Consider the following 12,673-nt stretch of genomic DNA (forward strand, 5'->3'; position numbering starts at 1 on the left):
CGTGGCAGCGGTGGGGGAGGAGGCCACCTGGGGAAAGGAGGAGGAGGGGGTGGGAGACAATGGCAGGATGAATGGAGAGGGGCGGGTGAGAAGGGAGGAGGGGGGAGACACACTGGGCGGGGAGGAGGCAGTCTCCACCTAGAGGGTAGCCAAGGCCAGACCGGGAAAGGGTGAGGGGTGAAGGCTACGGGGCGGTGGTAGGGGGTTCACGCCTTTGGAAGTAACGGAGTGGTGTGGGGGTCTTGGAGAAATGCGGGCTGTGGGGAACGAAGCCGGAGGTTCTAAAGGGCCGAGCGAAAAGGCCTGGCGCGGGGAGACGAAAGGAGGACAGAGGTGAGGCCCTGGGTGCGGAGCTTCCCAGGGCGCGGCGCCCCGAGAGGGCGAACGGCGGAGGGAGGGACAGCCTACTGCAGCCGGGAGGTGGCGGGGGCTATTGCCAAGCGCCGGAAAAGCTGCTCCTGAGCCCAGCGCACCTTTAAGTGCAAACAGCTGGACCTGTGGTCTGTTTTCCCCTTCACCCCTGCCCCGCCTCCTGCTGGAGCCTGGATGCCTGTTCCTCCAAACCCCGGGGCGCTGCCCACCTTCGGAAGTAAAGCCCTCGCGCGCCGCAGAACCGGGCTCCCGGGGCCGGATGCCCAGCCACCTAGTATGCTCCTAGAGGCAGTCGCCGCCCGCAAAGGCAGCAGGGGGTCCCCGGGAGGAAACTCGGACACAATGGACCCCACAACATTTTCTCTCAGCTACTCCCTTAATTGCTACGTCTTGTTTGGTCCTGGCTGCTAGTTCGAGACTGGAACCTCCTCCAGGGCAGGGGCCCACTTCCTTTGATTTGCCCTGGATCCTAAGTAAAATGCAGCTACGTGGAGTGCCGAATGTTTTCGTAAATCCGGTACTCTAGAACAAGCTTTTCATCAGTTCCCCGCTCTGACCGCACGCCCTCTACTCGTACCCTTGCCTTTGTACTGCTGTCGATTTGGCCAGGTTTCCAAGCAGTCTCCCTCAGTTTAGCTCGGCTAGGTCCGCTGGGGTGCCGGGCGCCCACCCCCGCCACCAAGTCGGAAGGCAATGTGGTGGGTCCTGTTGACATTTTAGAAAGAAAATTGCTAGAGGTGAAGTTTCCTTGAGTGTTATATTTCAAACTGATCTATTCTTGGGAACACAATTCCGTCTGAAGTATTGCTATTTCGACTCCAGGTGTCCATCCCTTTATATTCATAACATGCAAGTCAGTTGTTTTTTACTTAATTTTTTAAAAAAATTATTAATCTTAGAGTAAGAGAGAATGGGAGATGGGGGCAGAGAGAGAAACATAGATATCGCTACAGCAACCCACTCCGGGTATAAAACTGAAAACCTTTCAGGACGTAAGTCAAGGGAAGCTGGAGATCGAGCTTTCTCCACGGTGAGGAAGCGCGGTCGGGGTAGAGAGGGGACTGAAGCTTAGTCCGGGAGGGCGGGGAGGAGGGGGTTGAGAGCCTGACCCAGACGCCGAGTTTCCTGGCCGCAGCTCTGCGGTCCTCGACACTGCCGCCTGCGGCGCAGGTAGCAGCTGGCGTCCCGGAGTGCGGGTGGCGACCTGGCCCTGACGGGGTCAGGCAGCGCAGCGAGGGCGGGTGAGGGTACTCGGTGCCACCCTCCTCTGCAGTTTGGGTTCCAGCGGCGTGTGCTTCCATCTCCTGGACTGTAGGGTGAGAGATCGGAAAGGGTCCCTGAAGTCCTAGGTTGGCTTGCAGTGGTGGCCTCGCCCCACCTAGTCCCAGTACCTCCGGAGCCACCCTGGGAGCCACCTTGCGAGCCCCGCAGGCTGCGGGGGCTGGGTCTGGGCGAGGAACCAGGTGGGGAGCGACCTGGAACCCGCCCCGATTGCAGTGCAGTGGGCGAGGCCGCCCGGAGGAGCCGGTTCCCCTCCCTGCCTGGCTTTCTGGGTGCGTCGTTCCCAGGTTCTCGGCCCTACAGGGCCGGGAAGTGCTGCCTGGTTAAGGGTGCGGGACCCGGTTCTAAGGACTGGCTGGGCGCAGCCGAGCGGCCGGGAGGTCCAACGCTGCTCTGCGACTGTGGCTGGGAAAGCGATTAGAAAGTTTAGGAAGTCCTGCCCCACCGCTCCTTGCAGCCTTTGGTGCTCGGATTAATCATTTGTAAGCTCATTTGGAGAAACTGAGAACTTTATTATCAGCTCACTTGCCGGGGATTCCGCAGGGTTGTCTATATTAGCATCGAGTCTCAGGGCTCCGTTTCACAGAGATTTACCTTCTTCCTGTTTAAGGAAGTCAGATCCTTGGTTTCTGATTTTTCTCATTTAAATTTTAATTTGTCCAGCTAGATTACAGGGACAGGATTTTGTTTTGTTCTGTCCTCAAAGGTATTCTTGGGGCGTGGAACAGAGCCTGACATATACTAGGCACTTAACAAATATTTGATTTTAATGAATAACACCCACCCCCGGTTTTGTAGTTCCTCTCCTGATTTAGCGCATAGTTCATCCTGCCAAGGTGAGATCCTGAAAATGGGAGTCTACAGGTAATTTAAGTCTCAAATACTTAAAAAGAGTAGGTGCTAATTCTTTGAGACAAACCTACTTTTGTTGAAGAAATTCAACTCATATAAGATGCAGGAATGCCGAGAAAAAAAATCTGGGTAGCACAAGCAGATCAGTTCTGAATACAAAAGTGTTTTGTCATCTCTCCCATCTATAAACAGTTCGGATTTAGTAAGAATAATCAGCACGGTGGATGAGAGGAACCTTGAGGAGAGAGGTTCATTCTACCTGTGCTCTTCACTGGAACCCCCCCCCGCAAAACTTCCAGAACAAATGTGAATTTTTTTTTTAAGTAACAGGTCCAAATTGAGGAACAGGCTGGGAAGTAACTGGCCTGTATTAAAACTATGAAAGGTCACGAAAGGCAAAGACTGAAGAACTATTCCAGATTAAGGGAATTTATGAGACATCACAACTAAACATGGCCACATGGATCCTGGACCAGAAAAAAAATTTTTTTTTCTTGCTTTAAAGTACTTTATTGGGACGGTAGGACAAATTTGAATAAGGAAGATCTGTTGATTAAATAACAGTATTATATCAGTGTCAATTTCCTGATTTTTATAATATTCTGGTTTGGCAGGAGACTGTCCTTCGTTTTAGAAGCACCCAGTATTTAGGAATAAGGGAGAATCATGTCTATAACACTCCAATGATTTTGATTAAAAAATATATATATATATATGGAGGGAGAGAACAGCAAATGTGGTAAAATGTTAACATGGGAATCTGAGGGAAGGAATTCTTTATACTCTTCTTTGGTTTTTTAAAAAGTACCAGTGGACGTTGGCTGCCACCATCATTCTGTTTAACAAGGCTGTCTCACTACTTTCGGTGCTAATCTAATCCTTTACATTGCAGGACGAATCCATTTTCTTTGTCTTTTCCTTCATGAAAGAAGGAAGAAAGAGAAGGTCGCTGTTTTCTGTAAAAACAATACTTTCATATACTGTAAGGTTGTTCTCAAATAACTTTCCTAGACTAAATTACTGCAAGCTCTTTAAAGTTTTCATTGTGAATCTACTTTCTAGCTCTTTAATCATCTCCTTGACCCCTTTTCTTCCTACTACTTTCAGAGAGCAGCTCTTAAAATGGACAAAATTCAAGTGTCCACCGTGACCTGACCATTGGCACAGTGGTAACTATGTCATGTTCTTACTGCTTGCGATTCAGGTCCCTTTTTACGACCACAGCAGTAGCACTGCACTTGCTGGCTCCTGCTGTGTTTGAGGCCTCTAGCTCTTTCTTAGAGTTCTCAGTTGCACATACCCAGTTGTTCTCTTGTACCCGTAAGAAAAGATGCTTCAAAAGTGACTCAAAGTATGAAAATGTTCTTTAATTAGATAGGGGTGATGGTTGCACAGATGTAAAAATACTAAAAACCAATGAATTGTACACTTTAAAAGGGCAGACAGCATGGTATGTAAATGATATCTGTTTTTTAAAAAGCAAATCAAAGTGAAAGCCTGTGTCGTGAGGCTACCACAAGCCTTTGATGTTTCTCAGTTATTTCTATTAGACGCAGTCATAAGAGAGATCGCATTCTGTATTCACTGAACAAGTCCAACCTCTTTGAAGTGAAGGAGAACTGATGGTCAAGATAATGAAATACATTATAGTTTTCTATGAATTACTCTGTGCATTACACAGTAAACAAATTACTGGTCTGCACCTTTATTATAATAATTATGATAGACTGTCTGTGTGGACGAAGTATGAGTTTATTCATCAGCCCTGACGTTGGCTACCCCATGGCCTTAGGGGTGTTTTTAGCCTCACAGGGACTCAGTTTCTCACCTGTAAAAATGGGGATGATGGGCATGTACACTTCGTAGGTTTTAAGAGGAGAAGATATGTGTAAAGATGTGTTTTCCTTAAAGAAAAGAAATCCAAGAACCAGGAAGATTACTACTCAAGAGTACTGATTTTTCTACTGGTGTGCTGCAAGAATTTTAAAAACATGCAATACCTGCCAACTTAGTCAGGGGCACTGACGTCTTTTCCCTTAGGTTGTCAAATTAAAAAATGACAGCAGCCAACACAATAGCTGTCCATTGTGAATGAATCAAAATTACACCTATTTTTGGTCAGATCGGCAAAAATATATTTTTTGGTGTGTCACAGGATTTTAGTAATTAGTTTGTGGGTGTCATGAGATGTAAACGTTTGAAAATCACTGCCCAAGAGGAATCTCCATGTGGGGAGGGGCTTGTCCACACACCAACCAGAAAAGCCATGAACCCCCGGACATTAGCTCAGACTAAAGACCCCATCAAGGCAGACTAAAACATTGAAACAAGACTTTACTGACCATGTTGTCATAGGGAAATACACCACAAATCCAGACAAGATATGCCTTCTCCTTGGGGAACACAGAACCGATCCATTAACTGGACATCCTGGGAAATGTCCCCCTTTACTCCTGGCCTCATGCCCTTTGCTTAGAAGTAGATACCTGCTCCTCCCAAAATCCAGTCAGAGTGAAGCAAAATAGCAAACCTTATCTTTGAAGTCAAGGTGGGTTGACAGGAGTGGGTAAGAAAATGATTTAAGAAGTTTTGATTGTCTTATTAAGTTCCTCTGCTTCCCTACAGTAGGCATATTTATCCACCCCTTTGACTGATAAAGGGCCAATTTTGTTATTCTGGCAAAATGCAACCCAAAAACCAGGAGATCGTTGTCACCTGCTTTGTGTATGAAGTATTCAGTGTTGTTAAGTTGAGGTAATATACCTGGCAGATACTACCATTTGGAGTCAGTGAAGATAAACTTAATGATGGTTCTATATCTCTTTCATTTGTATGTCAGTGCATTCTCACCTATAGACTTCTAAGTGACTCTGAAAGTCTATACAAAGTGTCAGACCTGATGGATACATTCAGTCATTTATTTAACAAGGACTTACTTGCACTATACTGTGCACCAGGCAGGAAATGTGTCAGCCACTGGAAACACAATAGTGAATAAACACAAACACGGTGCCCTTATTGACTGGGGGACACAATCACAGAAATGTATCGCTACAAACAGTAGTAAGTATTCTAAAAGTCCACAGTGCTCTGGAATTGTACAACAAGAGGACATAAAAGCAACCAGGGAGACAGAAGAAAGTCAGAGAGCAGTAGTATTTGAATTAAAATCCACAATAGAGATGACATGTTTGAGAAGATGAGACCTCTAAAATCCCCCTGGGCTTCGCCAATGACCAGTTGCTCACCAGGTCCCTTGGAGTTTTCCCCAGCGACACCATGCTTGGGTCACTCCCCTCCACTCCTTATGTAACCCGTCTAGTCCAAAACTACAGAATCTTGCCAGTGGTTGCAGCTGTCCTCTCCTATATGCACTAGCCTTTTCCATTCTTCCAGTGGTTTCTGGGAATGCTGGTTGTCACAGATCTTTTAAACCAAAAAGGAGGGAAGGGCCCTGGCCGGGTAGCTCAGTTGGTTAGAGTTTCAGCTCCATACACTAAGGTTGTGGGCTCGATTCCCACTCAGGGCACATGGAAGAGTCAACCAGTGAATGCATAAATAAGTGGAATAATAAAACAATGTCTCTCTCTCTCTCTTTAAAAATCAATTTAAAAAAAGGAGGGAAGGGCAACTGCCATAGAAAGGATTTCACTTTTAATTTTGCCAAGAAGGAGGTGTCAAAACAAAACCAATTACTATTTACTGTGCTCTTCATTTCATAAAAGAAAGGCTATTTTAACACCAAAAGGAAAATATACGAATATCAGAATAAAGAACAATTTTACATTAGTTCTATGAATCCGCTTGATGCAAAATTTGCCCCATTGGCTTTTTCTTTTTTGTCTCATTCGACCTCCTCACTTGGGGAAAAGTAACCGCACACCAGGGCTTCGGAGCCGCCTCCTTGATCCGTCTGGAGATTGGCAACAAGCTGATTTTCCTAAAACTCACCTGTGTTTTCTAAAATTCATATATTTTAGTTAAATCAAAGTCACACAAGTGCACCGTTTTGTGTCTAATAGTTCTACATATTGATAATAAAAATTGCAGTCACCTGTCCGTCCTCCCTCTGAACTCATTCTCGCGACCCAGAGGCAGTTGCTATCATCCACTTTCAGCTGCCTTTCTATTCTTGTAGTTACCTCTTTGTTTGTAAATAACATGTATTTACTAATATTAAAAACCTTTATTAAAAAATTCTAAGCCTACTTCAATCTTGTTGCTCCCTTCTCAAATTAAATTGGGGCTATGGAAGAAAATACATACTCTTCAAATCTCAAATCCATCCGCGATGCTTCCCCGAGGTCAAGCCCTCAATGATGGCCGCTATAGACCATATACTTAAAATGCTGTCCTGTATTGGTTATTTCAACTAGGCAGTCACCTTTTTTTCCTTAAAATTCTAGACTCTGTCAATTAATGGTCCCTTTGCCTATACCTGCTTTCATGTTTATTGTTAAATTCTCTTTATGGACAATTGAACAACCAGTAGAACTTGCTCATGCTTAGAACTTGGGGCAGGGCTTTGGTGAGGGTAGTCATCAATTATGCTGGCGTTTGAGGGGAGAACGAACACTTAAAAAGACTACTTCCAGTAATCGGACATCTCTTTCTTGTCCCAATCTGTATTCCTGCCTTAGAAAGTGGAAAAAATATCTGATTTTAATTAGAATCCATTTCTGTAAATATTTTAAATCAGGTCATCATTTTGGAAGGTGATACAAAAGTCCATTAGCATTTACTTCCTCTGAGCTGTGGATCCATGGAGCTGATGGGAGAAAGAGGAGAAAGGAGATCTTTCTCTATATACATACATAACGACAACAATAAATTAGCATTTATTTATTGGTTTGACACTATGTACCAAAGTGTCATTCAAAGCCTTCACAAGCATTATTTCATTTAATTCTCACAACCAAATGAGGTAAAAGTACTCCCCCCCCATCCTTTATAACTGAGGAAACTGAAGGTTAAGGTTAACTTGGGCAGCATGACTCCAAAGACTGTACATTTAGTCACTGCACTGTGCTGAACGTGCGCCACTTTTATACTTTAGAAATCTTGTTAATAAACTGAAATAGGGCAGACTGTCACAACGCAAAACATCTCCCTGTGATAGCTCAACCACAGTGTTGTACACATGGCCGCAAAAGCAAAGCTACGGTCAGCTGAATACTTTAGTAATATCACTCCTTAGACTTTATAACCTGCACTGCCTAGCTCAGCTTGTTTACAAGGTACCCGCCACTTACGAAGGATCCTTGAGACCCGTGAAAGAAATGACAGTCTACAATAGCTATAGATAGCATGGTAGTTAAAATAAGCACTAAATATGTCATCAAAGCATATTATTTTCACATTGGGAAGAGACCTTTGTACGTTTTATTTCAACTCCCTCCTTTCACAAGAGGGCAAAGAAGTCAAGTGACTTACTTGCCCAACCAGGGTGACACAGCTAATTAGCAGCAGGACTGTACTCAGAGCTCAGGTCTCCTGGCTCTTTCCCTGTTGTAACCATGACTACCCAGGTAGTGTGCTCCCTCTGAGAATATAATAGGCTTTCTAGATGGGACTCAGAGATGTCTGTGTAGCTGATTTTGGTTAAAATTACCTTTCTTAAGGTTTTGGTAGAGAAAAGACATCTGGGTTGAGAGGTCTTCTTCACTGAAGCTTAGGAGATGGAAAGGGTACTTGGGTGTCCCCCTCTGAGGCTGAAACACCTTGCTATTTTGGAGTCTGATTCTGGAGCTACTGCCTGACACATGAGAATTTAGAAGAGTTTTGGTAGGGGGATAGGAGGTGGCGGTGTGGATTTGGATGAACCATTGGAAAAAAAAATCTCTATAGAAATTTTAAGGGATGCAGTCTTGATTTTGGTAAATCCCTGTAGAAGATACAGATACATAGGATGTGATCTCTGCTGTTAAGGAGCTTGAAATTAATAAAAGGGGAAAAGCTTAAAGAACTTGCCTGACTGGTGGGGTGTGGACACCTCAAGAGCATGCCCCGGCCCAGAGCAAGCGTAAGAAGAATGCTGTGGCAGATGGTCTGCACAGGAATGCTCTCCTGCACCTCTGAGTCACCAGTATGGCTAACCCCTTTCCACCTTCTTTATTAGACACTCAGACTTCAACTACACTCTTCAACCTGAAGCATTATCTTTCCTGACAGTTGGCTAGCAAAATTCCTCCCATGTTTTGGCTAGTCGCTCTTTTCTTCTTTGGTATAATGCCCACAACTAACTTCCTTACCTCCCCTCCACTCGAAACAGTGACAGCAATAACCACATGGCAGGGGGAACAGATTATGTTTGGTGAGGGTCTGGACTAGATATTCAGTATCCTGCCTCATCTATGTCCAGCCTTCCATTCTCCACACTGCCAACATATCAGCCGTATAAATGAAACTCTTACTGTTATTTTTTCTTTTTCCAGCTTCCTTACTTTTCTAGGAAGACCTGACCACTGTTCCTCTAGCTTCCCCCAAGTGTCTGAACTTCCGATCATATGGTATTTAGTGAATCCATCAGCTCAGATGGCTACACTGGTGAGTCTGCCAAATATTTAAAGGAGATTGACACTTCACAAATTCTTCCAAAATATAGAGGGGGAAAGAATGCTTTCCCAACTCATCCTATAAGGTCAGTATTACCAAGATACCAAAATCAGACAAACATCACAAGAAAAGTAAACTACAGACCAATATCCCTTTTGAATACAGAAAATAAAGCAAACTGAATACAGCAACATGTTAAATAGATTATACACTGTGATCAAGTGGAATTTATCCCAGAAATGCAAGGTTGGCTTAACGTACATAAGTCATTGTAACATACCATATTAATAGCATATAGGACAAGAATGACACAATCATCTTAATTAATATGGAGAAGGCATTTAACAAAACCTAACACCCTTTTATGATAAAAAGAAATACTCAACAAACTAGGAATAGAAGGGAACTTTCTCAACCTGATTAAGAGTAGCTATGAAAAACCTGCAGCTACTCTCATACTTAATGGTGAAAGACTGGGTGCTTTCTCCCTAAGGTTAGGAACGAGGCAGGGATGTCTGCTCTTGCCATTTATTTTCGACACTATGCTTCGTGTATAGTATACTTAGTATATACACAGGTGGCAAACACAAGGCCCATGGGCCGAATCCAGCCTTCCACCTTGTTTTATCCAGCCTGGCACCTTGTTTCTACCCAGCAGCAGCACCAAGCTCCTTGCCCCTAGTTAAGGAGTAGCTACACTTATAGTCCTAACATTACATTCGGCCCTTTGAAGGCAACCGCAAGGCTGATGTGGCCCCCAGTGAAAATGAGTTTGACATCCCTGCTATACTAGAAGTTCTAGCCCAAGAAATTAGGTAAAAAAAAATAAGAGGCATCTATATAGGAGAGGAAGAAATAAAACTATTCATAGATGGCATGATATGTATAGAAAATCCTGAGGAATCCACTAAATAAATTAGAAGTAAAAAACATTCAATAAAGTTGCAGAATACAAGATTAACATATAAAAATCAATTCTATATCTTTACATTAGCAATGAAAAATCCAAAATTGAAAGTATAAAACTTCTATTTAAAATCACATCACAAAGAATAAAGTAATTAGGAATTAATTTAACAAAAGAAGTACAAGATTAATATAATGAAAATGACAAACATTATTGAAATAAATTAAAGAAGACCTATATAAATGGAAAGACATTCCATATTTATGTGCCAGAAAACTTAATATTGTTAAGATGGCTGTACTACTCAAATTGGCCTATGGATTTAATCCCTATCAAAATCCCAGTGGCCTTGTTGCAGAAACTTACAGACTAATCCTATAATTCATATGGAAGGGCAAGGAACCAGAATGGTTAAAACAATCTGGAAAACGAAGAAAATGGTTTGAGTATTCCCACTTAGTGATTTCCGAACTTACTACAAAGCTATAGTAATCAAGGCAATGTGGTAATGACATGGATAGACATATACAGCAGTAGAACAGAATTGGGAGTCAAAAAAGAAAGACTTAAATTTATAGTCAGATTATCTTCTATAAGGGTGTCGAGACCATTCAACAGGGAAAGAATAGTCTTTTCAAAAAGAGTGTTCAGCCTTGGCTGGTGTAGCTCAGTGGACTGAGTGCGGGCCTGGGAACCAAAGGGTGGCCAGTTGGATTATGAGTCAGGACACATGCCTGGGTTGCCGGCCAGGTCCCCAGCTGGGGGTACACGAGAGGCAACCACATATTGATGTTTCTCTCCCTCTCCCCTTCCCCTCTCTCTAAAAATAAATAAAATCTTAAAAAAAAAAGTGTTGAGACAGTCAATAGCTATATGGAAAAGAGTTAAGTTGGACTGCTTCCATAACTATACAAAAATTAACTTAAAATGGATCATAAATCTAACTATAAGAAATGTGTTAATTCATACCATGTAATGTTATTCAGCTATAAAAAGGAATGAAGTACTGATACAATCTACAACTTGGGTGAAACTTGAAAACATTATGCTAAATGAAAGAAGCCAGTCACAAAAGACCACATATTGTATGATTTTATTTATAGGAAATGTTCAGAATAGGCAAATCCATACAGACAGCAAGTGAATTAGTGGTTGTCAGGGCCTGAGAGGTACAGGGGAATGGGGGATTTCTGCTAACAAACAAAGTTTCTTTCAGGGGCAATGAAATGCTCTAAATTTAAAGAGTGATGTTGGTTTTACAACACAAATATACGAAGAAAACACTGAACTGTATACTGAAAAAGCATGAATTTTGTGGTGTGCATTAAGTGTCAATAAAGCTGTTATATAATAAAAGAACCTAGCATATAACATTAAAATTATGTTTTTATATGTATTTTTCCTACTAGATTTAGACCATGAGCTCCCTTTATCCTTACGCACTGTAGGTACTCAGGGAACACAATAAATACTTGCAGAGCCAGTAATTAATTCATTGACATCTTTGAAAGAAGTTTAAGACTTTGACAGGTAGTTGTGAAAAAAAAAAAAAAAGATTATTGGTAGCTGAGCCAACATAGTAAGAAGGAAAAGCACCAGGTTTGAGCAGCCAGGAATTCCTGTCTGGCTAGGAGCCACAGGAAAGGAAGCAGTCCAGTTGTGGGTAGTAAGGTTGGTACTACCTACTTTTTGTTCCATTTTTAATTGCTGTTAAATATTGTTGTTAATTGATAGTGTTTTGCTAACTAAAAGTATTTTCAGATAAAAAATGCTGATTCCACCTCTCTCCCCTATGTCATTTCCCATCTCCTTAGTTTAGTCAAAAACTACAAGGGAGGTTGCTTCCATTGGAACAAAACAGAAAGAAAACAGTTTCATCTTTGGCTACCACAACCAGTTCTGCCCACTCTGGAAATACTGCTTCAAAAGCCTAAGGTAATCATCATGCTTCATTCACACAACTACTCTGCCCTACTTTTACACAGTTCCAAAGGCAGAAACCTGCTCACACCTACCCACCCATCTTCATTCCTTCCTTCTTTTATTCAACAAATATTTATTGAGCACTTACTTTTGCCCGGTCTTTTTGCCAGGCACTGGGTATGGCAGCAGATAAATAAACTATGCTCTCAATATATGTCATAGTATCCAAATGAGTTGAAACATTTCTGTTGCTTACACTATAGGTAGTGTAAATTCTGAGAAAGAAGTTCCCTCCCAAAAAATGCTCCCAGAGGCTAATTGGGCTCAAATGAAAAACAAACCAAAACAAAATATCAGGCCCTACCAGCCATCGCTACACAGGGTCCTCTTGTGCAAACTGCACTTCAGAAGCCTGCACTGAACCGCTTGCCTGCTTGCACTGTGTTTCTACCATCTGAGCCAGCCCTTATAAAGGAGTTCCTGGAATCCTGTTTCAACCAATAGGACTGAGGCTTCCCCATTCGATCAGAGCTGCAGAGCTGTATCCCCATCATCTTCTTCACTGACCAATCAGAGTGACTCCATTTTGAGCTATCAGGAGAGTGTTTTTTGGATCAATCAAACTGAAGATTTGGAGTTTTCATTTGCATGAAGATGGATCAATGGGGGTTGGGGATGGGACAGGGACCTCTATCTATGTAAGTCAGCTCCCCTCTGGCTCTGAGACTGCACTTTCTCTTTCCACTGAAGACAGTTTCCTGGCTGAGATGTTTCACTGGAGCA

The 12,673-nt window shown here is 42.9% G+C and overlaps 1 long non-coding RNA gene across 1 annotated transcript; it reads left to right on the top strand.

Annotated features, from left to right (window-relative positions):
* Nucleotides 1–21: 21 nt before the first annotated feature.
* On the top strand, nt 22–12,349 carry LOC139441118 (uncharacterized). Its single transcript, XR_011651532.1, has 3 exons — nt 22–333; nt 8,940–9,051; nt 11,782–12,349. It is a non-coding gene; the product is annotated as an uncharacterized lncRNA (long non-coding RNA).
* The last annotated feature ends 324 nt before the right edge of the window (nt 12,350–12,673 follow it).

The sequence above is a fragment of the Desmodus rotundus genome, chromosome 8 (assembly GCF_022682495.2).
Source record: "Desmodus rotundus isolate HL8 chromosome 8, HLdesRot8A.1, whole genome shotgun sequence".
NCBI classification, from domain to species: Eukaryota; Metazoa; Chordata; class Mammalia; order Chiroptera; family Phyllostomidae; genus Desmodus; species Desmodus rotundus.